The 12,011-nt window shown below is 40.8% G+C and overlaps 1 protein-coding gene across 5 annotated transcripts in view; it reads right to left on the reverse strand.

Annotated features, from left to right (window-relative positions):
• Window positions 1–9,774, reverse strand: part of ITGB4 (integrin subunit beta 4) — an 82,341-nt gene extending 72,567 nt beyond the window's left edge. The window contains exon 1 of one of the 5 annotated variants that reach the window (XM_063293087.1): window positions 9,612–9,774. The gene's annotated coding sequence lies outside the window, so the exon portion shown is untranslated. Of the gene's footprint in view, window positions 1–9,338; window positions 9,419–9,611 lie in introns of those variants that run through there. The other 4 variants (XM_063293084.1, XM_063293083.1, XM_063293085.1 and 1 more) reach the window with 4 other exon arrangements.
• Window positions 9,775–12,011: the final 2,237 nt, after the last annotated feature.

The following is a 12,011-nucleotide window of genomic DNA, read 5'->3' on the forward strand; positions in this document are numbered from 1 at the left end:
GTGACATTTTTTTCCTCCTATTAAAATAAAGGCATCAAAGGAAGAAAGGGGAGGACAGGCACTAGCTGGATGCCGAAGTTTGCACTTCCCACTCTGGTGTGTTGTGGGAGTGCTGGTCAGTATATGTTTTGCCTTCACTTCTGGGGCAGGGGAATGCCATACGTAGGAAGAAGAAGTTGTAACCATCCTCTATTTCCTCTCCTTCAGTGATACTAGTCCCATGTTCAGAATGGAGGAACCTAATTTTCAAAGTGCATTAAGGTCTGGGCTAATGGTCTGAGCTGAAAAAAACCCAGATGACCTCTAGATGGCAGCCAAGAGTTAGAGTTTTAAGTATTATCTTGCTGGTTAGCCTGCAGATATTGTCATGAGTACTGATGGTGAGCAGGATAGGGGCCCCCTCCTGCTCACCATCAGTACTCATGACAGATATTTTGCAGATTGACAGAGTAGTCCTAATCTAGCTGTGTGAAAAATGGTGCCCCCTCTCCACTGCCCCCCCAAAACATGCACTCTTGCAGGAGAGCATGCAGTTAATTGGAATTTTTTTTAAAGGAACCTAATAAAATGGTTCATGTAATTTTCTTCATAACTGCAGTACTGTATGCTTGCTATAAAGGAAAAGAATAAAACCATTTATGGCCTGCATAGCACTTCTTTTTTCTATCGCAGTGATGTCACTAATCATGGTTCTGTGGCATTTGATCAAAGTATAAATCCAGTGGCTAATTATACTCTGTTCATTAACACATTCCACTGCACAGCCATTGAATGTAAAAAAATAACAGCAACCAATACCCCAAAGACAGCGGGTCCACTATTGGTTACCCAAGAGCATACAGCGCTACCTTCAAGCCTCATAACTAGTGAAGTAAGTCATCTACAAAAAAACTACACTAAATATTTCACAAATCATTGGTGGGATGCTAAATAGGAACAATTTTATAGGTGTGCCTGTGTAGGTGAAATTTCTGTAGGTAAGAGGGAGATGAAAGTTAGGTATGATCCAAAGCCAGTTCTTTGATACATGTAAAATGGACAGAGCAATATTTTGTAAGCATTTGTTATAATTTTTATACAGTTATTTGTATCGTTTGGTTCAGGTCGAAAAAGTCTTTTTTCCTTTGGAAGTGAAAGGATTTAGCTCAATATATATATGCTTGGGAATAGATATGATAGGTTTTTGTCTATAAATATTGGGTCAAAACATGATACTCTGATATGATCATTCTTAACCAACAACATGTAAAGTGTCTTATAGTATGTAATATGCACCAGCGTGATGTATATGACATTGTAACGAGAGACTTAGCCCAACTGAATGTAACTGGCTACAGATATTTTTTTTCTGTAATTATGGAAAAAGAACCAGAATCTGGAAGATAGTGCAGACACATCCTCTGCATGCAGAACATCCCAAGCAAATGCAGGAAAGTCATCCAGTCAGCATGATAGGCAACTTGTGGCCTCCTAATACTGTTCAACCACAACTTCCAACATCTGTCACCACTGGCCACTTTACCTAGGCCTGTTAGGAGTTGATATTCATCAACATCTGGAGGACTACAATTTCCCACCATCACATTTTCAATTCCCAGAGCATTTTCAGTAGAGTTTCAGCAGCAAAACTACTAGTTTAGAGTGATGCCTTATCAAATAATACAAAATACAAATCTAGTTCGAAAAAGGTTGCCAGCCTCTGCTTTAGATAGTCCTATCATATAACATAGGGTTGAATACTCATGGACCATATGCAGCCCTCTGGCCCTGAGAGTTCCTAAATTCATGCTGCCATAACTTAACGGTAAGTGGGCTATTTCTGTTTGTATAATTTTTTGTTTTGTTTTTAGCAATGTTAAAAGACTTGCATTAAATCATTCTAGATTTTACACACTGATCTTCCTCCCGCCAACTCCCCCAGAGTAATTAGGTCCAGACTACCTGAGAGAATAGTGGGGACGTGGTGGCGCTGTTGGTTAAACTGTTGAGCTTGCCGATCAGAAGGTCGGCAGTTCGAATCCGTGTGACGGGGTGAGCTCCCGTTGCTAGTCCCAGCTCCTGCCAACCTAGCAGTTCGAAAACATGCAAACGTGAGTAGATTAATAGGTACCGCTTTGGCGGGAAGGTAACGGCGTTCCCTGTAGTCATGCCGGCCACATGACCACGGAAGTGCCTACGGACAAGTGCCGGCTCTTCGGCTTTAAGACGGAGATGAGCACCGCCCCCTAGAGTCGGACACGACTGGACTTAATGTCAAGGGAAACCTTTACCTTTACTACCTGAGAGAATATCTCCCAGCTATCCACTGAGATCAGCAAAGAAGGTTTGCCTTCAAGGTTCTCATCTTCTTTGTAGCAGTCACAGTTCAGCTGAGTTAGGAAGCCCAAAGTGAGTTTTTTAAAAAAAAGATTCCAAAACATGCTACTTTTAGAACAAGCTTTTACGTATAGATTTAATTGTTTTTAAAAGCTTTTAAAAGTTAAACAAGCAAATAAGTTAAATAAAGGCTAAAACATTCAGCCCTGGCCCATTTTGATTACATTACTTGGATGCTGTCATATCCCTGCAACCCTCTGAGATCAAAGTATATTTTAAAAAACATATTGGCAACTCCCCCCCACCCCCACCCTGCTCCCAATGAATTTTTTTCTCCACATTAAGTCTCCCATAAAATAAGGCAGCTTTGGAGGCTAGGCTATTCATTCTCAATATGAAAAATGTCCATGTGAAGGTACCTGAGATGCCATCAGATAAAGCTCAATATTAAATAAATATTGTGAAATTAAATATTAATTCCTATTTCTCTGTAACATGTGACACAACCCAAATCTGAAAAACCTGGACCAGAAAAACAAAAACAAAGGAAAAAAGAAGAGAACATGTAAGGAATTATGTGCCTTCTCCAATTTCCCTTCCCTTATTTGCATGCTTGTAAGGGGGATTCTTTGTTAATTGCCCCATCTTGTGTGTTTCAGCTTTTGTACTCTGACAGCCGTTCCAACTTGTGTGTTTCTGCAAAATGAACTTTTCAATGTGCTGTGCAAGAATCAGTCAGCACTACAACAAGGGAGTGACAACAGCTCTTTTGTTACGCCCAAATCCCAGAAGCTATGAAAGGACTCACTGTCAGCATGCTTTCTTTCCCTCCCTGTGTCTTTGGGCCTATTCTTTCTCTTTGGTTGCTCTGCTAGGCTGCTGGACAGTAGGAGTTGTGCACACGTCCCTCCTGAAATTTGTGTCCTCAAGGCCAAGTTGCTACTGGCATCATCCTTAGTAACTTAAAAGTAGCATAGAGCTTATGGAATATAAGATCTCCCCATGGTCAGCACAGTTAACACTTAGATGATTTGCCCCTTGTTTTTGGGGTTTGATAGAAAGAGAAGGCCTTCTTCCTTTCCCTCTGATTATCAATCCTGAAACTTCAAAAACGGAAGGCAGGCTGTAGTATCTAAGTCAGCAGTAGGCCACCTTCTGATGACAGAGGTGGGAGATTTTACAAAGTAGGTGGGCCATGTCACATTTGGGCAGCAGCGATGGAATTTTCTGAGTTTTCCTCTTTGGGGGAAGATTTTTTTAATTGTAGTAAGCCTGTTTTAGGGCTTGCACCTTTTTGCTGTTTGTTTCCTGCCTCAAAATGGAAGAAAACCTCACCACTGATTTTTGGTGAGGTGCTCAGGGCAAAAAACATTCAAAAGCTGCACTGTTGTCCTGGGATTACAGACTGTTTACTCCTGATCTAAAGTTACAGATCCAAAAATATAAGGTTTCCCTCCTTATAAGGGTTTGATACATGATGGAAGAGTAATGTAAGCTTTTACCCACATATGTACTCATCACACTAATCACTTTTAGGGTATGCAATGATATGCAAAGTGCAGAAAAGGAATAAGAAGTAATGAGCAAAATAAATTTAAAATGTGAAATAAAAGGAAAGTAAAAGAAATGCAATAATTTGGTATACACCACTACCATTCACTATCCCTCTCCATACCTTTCTATCCTTACCAACCCCCTTGCTTCCAAGCAGGGCCGCAAGTAGGGTCTGGGTCACCCGGGGCAAACATGGATTCCACGCCCATTTTGGCGCCCCCCCAGCGTGGTGCCTGGGGCACATGCCCCGCTTGCCCCCCCCCCCCCAGTTGCGGCCCTGCTTGAAAGGTTGCCTTTTATTCCTTAAATTTCTCATCTCTTTTGGCAAATCTCATCAATTCCCTGCAAGGTCTTCTTTCTTTCTTGGTCTTCACCTCCCTTTCAATTCATTCATTCTTCCTTTGTATATTTGTTTTGTCATTTATACTTTATATTTATATTTATATTTTATGTAATATAGCCTTTTATTGTATTTTAATCTTTTTTAGCTTTATTGTAAACCGCCCAGAGTCCTTCTTTTGGGAAGAGATGGGCGGTGACGAAAGCAGATAGATTAGATAGATTAGATAGATTAGATAGATTAGATAGATTAGATAGATAGATAGATAGATAGATAGATGAATGAATGAATGAATGACTAAATTTGAATCTCGTTCATAACCAAGCCACCGTATTGTATTTCTTTCATTTTTGTATTCAACCCATATTCATTCTTCACCTGTTTATTCTTGGCCCCCCCTCTTCTTGTTGTACCACACAGACGTACCCCATTTCCACTGCATTCATTGCATTTTTATGTTTCTCTTGCCACACCCAATTCTCACTTCCGTAACAAAATGGGCAGAAACACATTTTAGACACACCATTTTTGCTTCTTTTGACATAAACATTCATTGCTTGAAATGGACCATCTATTTACTGGTGAAGGCTTTCATGGCTGGTATCTCTTGTGCAGTGTTGGGCTTCAGGGTTTAGCGACCGTGGTCTGGAGAACAGATTTCCTGATGTTACGCTGGCAACTGTGGCTGGCATCTTCAGAGGCAAACAGGCAGACACTTTGCCTCCAAAGATGTCAGCCACAGTTGCCGGCAAAATGTCAGGAAATCTGTTCTCCAGACCACGGTCACTAAACCCTGAAGCCCAACACTGCCCAACAGACCACCTATTATTCCCTACTTTTCTACCAGCATTTGATCATCTTTTAAATTTCTCCATCAATTTGCTCATCTTTAGTAAACATTCTACCATGATACAAATGCATTTACCTGCTCTGATTTTTGCTATTTATATATAGCTTGCAGTCATTCCCTCAACTGTCCCTGCCAAAAACAACTGGCTTGATCTTTACTACATTAATTTCCAGAACCATATTGTTGATTGCAATCTATAATCTAACATTTGCTGCAAATCATTTGGGCTCTCAGCCAACAACATGGCACTGTCTGCATACTAAAGTGCATGCACATTCATGTCCCCAACCACGTCCCCAACTCTAATGACTCTGCAACCATATCCATGCATACATTAAACAAACAAGGGAATATCACACATTTGTCTTACTCCCTGCTCAGTGTTAAAGCATTGCTAAGTGCTAAGCATTTCCTTTACTCTCATGCATGTTTTACTTCCATCATATGCCACTCTTATGGGAAGAACAATGACAATAAGTCCATGAGAAGGAAATTGAGTTGAGTGTAGTTGTTCAAAATTTATTCATCAAATACTTGCCAAAAGCTGGGCTGTTTTAAGGCATAGTGCAGATATCGCCTACTATTTTGTTACATTCTTAAACATTCTGCTTAAACCAAATCAACCTGTATGTTCCTCTACAAATTTCTCTTTGAGAGGGGGCAAAAAAAAAGACACAAGAAGATGGTGCCACACCCATGGCAACATTTGAAGCTATTTCAACCCTTGCATCAAATGCTTTGCCAGATGGAAAATGTAAGAAAAAAGATCAGCACTTGGGGCAGAGGACAACAGGACAGTTATGAGGAAGTACAGGGGAGGGAGGGAGGAAAAAGAAAGAAAGAAAATGTTATAATGACCTAGAGAAGGCTTTGCAGCTAAAAAGAGAAAATTGAAAGAGGAGGGATAATCTGCTTGAGAGGCACAAAAGGAGGATTCTGATGTACATAGAGACAATATTACAAATGTCAGAAAAACCGAAGCATGGACAGAGACAAAGGGAGCCAAAAACACAGGATGCGACCTAGCATTGTGCCATCTTTTGAAAAATAAGATCTGCTCTTGGAACATCAAAGGAAATTTGAGTTTCTACATAGTAGGTATGCACAAGCATTTGCTATGACTTCAGGACAAAAGTGGAGTGAGCCAGCATGAGAGCACTGGCCGCACAGGTCACGAGTAAGCTGCAATTCAGTTGGTTGTTTGGCAGGACAGCGGAAATACGTATGCAGTCCACATGGCTAGCCATATAAATTCAATCAATCAATCAATCAGTCCCAAGGAAATTACTTCCAGAGAAAGACATCTGTGCAAATGTCCTTCTACAACCACACTGGTCTTACTGCATCAAAGTCCTATCACAAGATGACCCTGCAGAGTATATAACTGAAGCAGGAGGCAGTGGTATGTGAAGCATGCAATTGTCTACTAGTACCTATGGGCAGACTAGAACAGAATGTTTTAATAGTTAAAAGCAACATCAATCCATCAAATCATAATTATAAAAACAGAAACAATAACAAGGCTTAAAACCACCAGAAAACCAACCAACCTTAGAAACAATAAATATATAAACAATAAATATATTAAATGATAAATACATAGGAAGGAAGGGTAATATAATGCATGAACTAAAAGGCAGACAACTTTGAATAGCTTACAAATGCCTGGGTGAACAGGACTGTCCTCAATTGTCAACTTGAAGACAGTATGGGGTTGCCACTGAGAAAGCCCTGCTCCTGGTCACTGCACTGAAAACCAAATCCATTGTTGGGACTACAAATAAACCTCCTCCAGCTGCTCTTATGGCATGAATTGGGTGATATTATAGAAGACAATCTTCCCATACTTGGGATAAAGTTCCCTCTTCCATTTCTTTATGCAAAGAATATGCAAAAGATTCTTTGTACTATTTTGAGCTGTTCCAGACCTCCTTTCATCAAATTCCTGTTGCCACTCTGTCCTTTTTCACAATATTACTTCACTTAGATAACCACTTTTGACAAATTCCAACAAGCTTGAGGTATGAATGGCACTGCAGTACCATATATGGCCAAAATAGATGGTAGAGGATATTGAAAACCAAAATAAATTAATCTATACAAGGTGAGACACTGAGGGAAGTAGATCTCTCTTTCATGTACAGACCATTAAAGCTGGCTACAATAACTCAAACATTTCAGCTCAGTCTATCCATGTTGCCTTGCTTCCTTTCCAAAAGAAAGGAAAGCAGATATTTGGCTGATGCCGTGCTTTGTAACACTGGTTCACAAAACAGTCCCCCAAATAGTCTTTCCATCTGACAACTCTCTTTTTCCTTCCTTCTAGTCAATGAATATGCTTCCATAACTAGCCTTCTAATCATAAATAAAACCAAAGATTACAGATTTTCTAGAACAAAAGAACATTTTGCAGATGGAAGCATCTTTTGTTAAGGACATGGCAACTTTGCAGCTGAGCTTGATCTAGTATTTAATGTACAGAGGGAAATGCTGGGAGTCAGGCTTGCATACGGAGTAGGTATCAGTTAGAAACACGGGGCAATTCTTCTGTTCTTTGTTACATTCCTCTGTTGTCAGTACATCACAGATAATACATTAAGTGTGGCTCTTGTAAAAAAAGAAAAGATGCTATGCCTTGAATATATATAAAAGGCAAACACCTCTTTTCTTTATCAAAAGCATCATATTGATTTGTCTCATATTGCTAAATTGTAAAGGAGTCAGCAATCTACTTGGGCCCTGGGTATCACTAAGGCGTCTTCCTGTGGCTGGGATGCTCCCCCCTCCCAAATTACCAAAACCTCATGAGATTGTGACAATTTTTATATGGGGGAGAACCCAGGAACACTTCTTGGAGATCTGATGTGACCTATTGCTGTGGATGCTGTATTTCTAACCATTTATAGAGATACAATCTATTGGCACTGTAGATAATACGTTGGTAGTTTTTCCATTAGAGAAAAATCCAAGTCTAATATTGCAAACAAGAACAAACATTTGGAGCTAGCTGAATCTTGCCTGCCCTCTGCTGAAATCCAAAATGTCTCTCTAACCTGAGAGTGAGTTGTCTTAGTGGTAAGGAGAAATACACCATGCACGTGTTCTGAACTTCACTTTTTAGTTCTCAGAGACACATGTCATAGCTGAGCCCCAGAACTGACAAGAGGTTTTGGAGCTGATCTTTAGTGACTTCACAGTTTCTGTGTTTGCAAACCACCCTCATACCTGAGTACCTCACGGATAATCACACTTTTATCTGTTGTTCTGCCAGACCTGCTCTTTTATCAATTTTAGATTACTTCTCACATTCAGACAATCCATCTAAATCTATCTTAAATCTCATGCACGTTGTTAATCTACCTGGCTTCCTCATTTTCATGACTTTCCTAAACACATAAACATCTGAAATCAGGACAAGTATATTATTTTCAATTGTAGAGAGCGTATTATTCTCAGTTAAGCAACAATCAGGTCAAAACATCGTTTAAGAAAAATAAAAATGGTATGTGAATCTGTGCCCAGAGCCCTAATCATTGATAACACATTAGAAATACCCAACCTCCACCTACTAACTTCTAGGAGTGTTACCACAATCCTCCTCCTCTTCCTCTGCTTCTCTACTTTTAACAAATTTACAAATGGCATGACAGGTAGAAATTAATTAATTAAGGAAAATTTTTCCTCACTGTATTGCCAAGCCAGCATCGGGTTTACTGCCCAGTGTCTGCCTGCTATGAAGTTGTTAAAAGCACAGGAACATTGTGGGAAAAAATGTCAACATTCTCACTCAGGAAAAGTTCACCTTCCTCTGGTTGAGAAGGCAACACTATTGTGGATAGCCATCTTCCCTGTAATTTCCTAATGTACGTTGTGTGTGTGCAGAGAGAGAGAAAGGAAAAAAACAAACTGCATGGGTATGTGGGTGCAAAGGAATTATAGGAATAGCATGGATAATTCAAAGAGAAAAGAGTCTCCAAGAAGAGAGCAGGGGGGGGAAGTGCCCTGTTCTGCTGCATCAAACTGGCTGATCAAGAACTTGTGCCAAGTTCAAACCGTGCAAAGACAAGGGAACAGAAGTTACGTTATAACTTTAAAGCAGAAAAGAACATGGAACTACCCTAATCGTTCCACCTGCTTACCTGTGCAAGAAGCCCCGTGCTTCATTTAACTTCTCCCTCTGATTAATCATTAGGTTAGAAACAATTTAAATAAACAAACAAATAAATAAGCACAAGCAAGTGCAAGAGCCGAGAACAAAAATTAATTTGTGCCACAAACCTCGTTCACGCTGGGTTCATTTCAAAGTCCAAACCCTGTGCAACATCAAGCCCAGAACTTCCTCCAGGGGCAAGCGGGGTGTGTGTGTGTATGTGGGGGAGAGAGAGAAAGTTCACTGCTGCATTGTCATTTCCAAATGTAGGGTTGGCTTATCCTGACTCCCCCTCGCTCTTCCTCTCCTCCCCCCTTCGCATACTCCAGTTTTATTTCAGAGGCAAGGCTGAAATCCGCAGGAAGAAAGGAAGGAAAAAAGAGCTCATCAGCCCGACTTACCTCTGCAGGCCTCCCTGTTCCTTCTGATCCAGGGTTGCCTCACACCTTCCCGCCCCCCCTCTTTTTGCCGCCGCCGTTGTGTTTTAGAGCTCCCTCTGGCTTGCTTTTCTTTGCCCCGGGGTAAATGGAGGAGTTGCTAGCAACAGCACCAATAGCTGTTAGTCAAGTAAAGTCGGAAAGAGAGAGTTTTCTTTTTATCTCAGGTGTGATTAGGTGTGTTGTATGTGCGGAGGGAAGGTGGTTACCTGTGATTCAGGTCTGTCTGGCATTCCTGCGCATTATGCACACCTGCATGGGCAAGAACAGCCCGAGCAGCCAAATATCTTCCCGTTTCTTTCCAATACTTTTTTTTTTAAAGCTCCCACCCACAGGAAAAGGGCGGATGCTAAACACTGAGACATAGCCCAACCCTACTGTACTTGTGCAACAGAAAGATTTGCTCAAGAGCAAGGAAATTTAAACAAATCTCTTTGCTTTTAAGGCGCCCCAGGACAAATTCTTCTAGTTCCTTGATATTTCATGGTTATTCTGTTGCTGAAAGAAAGATTGCTGGGTGGCTTTTGAAGTCCAAATTTCAACCCATTTTTCACTCTCTGAGTCTTTTCCTCCCCACTCCCAGTGCTACTGGTATTTGTGTCCCAGGACCACCATCCAAGAAAAGGTCACCAAAGCTGCAGCAGAATCAACAATCTCCAACGTTCTGCATCCTCCACAACCTGAGAAAAGCTTCATGGCTAGGCATCCTCTTTTTGTGCATCAAGCGGGTGAAAGGACAGTGGACGCCTGCCATCTCTTGATTCAGCCTACTCTTGGACTAAAATCACGATCCATCCAGCTTCCCAGTGTTTGCAGGCTTCATGTTACTAACTTGCTGATAACTAAAGAATAGTCCTGTTTGGGCAGTTGGTGGCTGGCTCTCTTGGGTGCAATTCTAGGCCTTTGAGACAGAGTTCTAGGAACCTTAAGATGTGTTGGATTTCCCCTTCTGAGATCAGAAAGATCTTGAAAAATAAAATCTGACAGCAGACTCCCTTCCCTTTCCTTACTGGCCTCCACAGCCACCTCTGTTCAGAGCTGGGAATCCCAACTCTGTGCTTGTGATCTAATTCAGGCCAAGCACCCCCCCCCCAGCCCTGTTCTTTCGCCACACCCTCTAAAATCACAAGAACTAAATCAGTGCCAAAAAACAACAAGAAGGCAGCAAAGGGTTTCCTTGCGTCCTGTCAGTTTGTTGGTGGAGGGCATTTGGAGCCCTCCCATCACAGGATTGCTCTCTTTGTGGCAACACTGTGCCGTAAGCAGGAACTCATTAACAGCATATATTTCCACTGAAGCTCATAAATCTGAAATTACTGTGCAGTAGGTAAGCCTCTGCACATCCACTGCTTACCTCAAAGTTAGTCACCAATGCTCACAATCCCTACCCTAATGGGACAGCCGTTAAAGACGCCAGCTCAAGATAATGTTAATTATATGTAGTTTTTCCCCTGATTACTTACCTAAAGGAACCATAGAGATTGAAATCTTCAGTAGAAAAGGAGTGCTGGAAAGGAGAAGAAGAAAAGAGTCCTAATCTTTTCCTCTTTGCTAATTTCCCATTTGAAAATTGTACTTCCAGCTGTGTTGAACCCAAGGAGGGAAAGAAAATTGGTAACCTTCTTTGATTTTAAGCACTCTCCAGGGATGACAATCTATTCATGGAGTGGTGGAGTCCAGCCAGATCTTTACTCAAAGCAGTGCTCTGGAGGTATAGAGTGTGATCAGAGCCACTGGCCGTAAAGGAATAATTTAATCCTTTACTTTGCACCAATTCTGGATCTAAATCACTCTGAAAATGAGTTTAATCTTACAATGAAAGAAGTGCAAGTGATTTATCTAGAATCTGTTCCCCCCCCCCACTGAATTTCTACAGTAGACTAATAACAGTTTTGTGGATTATTCTGATTGAGAAAAAGTTCAGCATTCCATTTACAGCACCAGAACTCTTTTCCTAGCTTGTTTAAAAGAAGAGGAAGAGGAAGAGTTGGTGATGGTAGTTGGGTGATTTAATTATCCAGATTGTGCTGTATCTGAGGCTACCTTGGAAGATTTTTCAGATATTTCAAGAAGTACAGAATACATCTGGACTACTGAACAGAAATTATCTTTCCAAAATGAAATTTCCTTACTCACTGCCAGCTTATTTCCAGGCAGAGGATAAAATATTTTCAATCTTTAGAACTTCAGAAAGAAAATCCTATTTGCATGGTTATTCTGTTTTTTCTTTTACCAAGGCCCAGTTCTTGCACAGTACATAGCCTTAGCTATGAACATACTTGAAATGTGATGCTTTTCATATGGTGCATAAAAACTTTGTGAGATTTTTAGGTGACAATCTAACATGTCTACTCAGAAATGAGT

The sequence above is a fragment of the Candoia aspera genome, chromosome 2 (genome assembly GCF_035149785.1).
Source record: "Candoia aspera isolate rCanAsp1 chromosome 2, rCanAsp1.hap2, whole genome shotgun sequence".
In the NCBI taxonomy this organism is placed as follows: Eukaryota; Metazoa; Chordata; class Lepidosauria; order Squamata; family Boidae; genus Candoia; species Candoia aspera.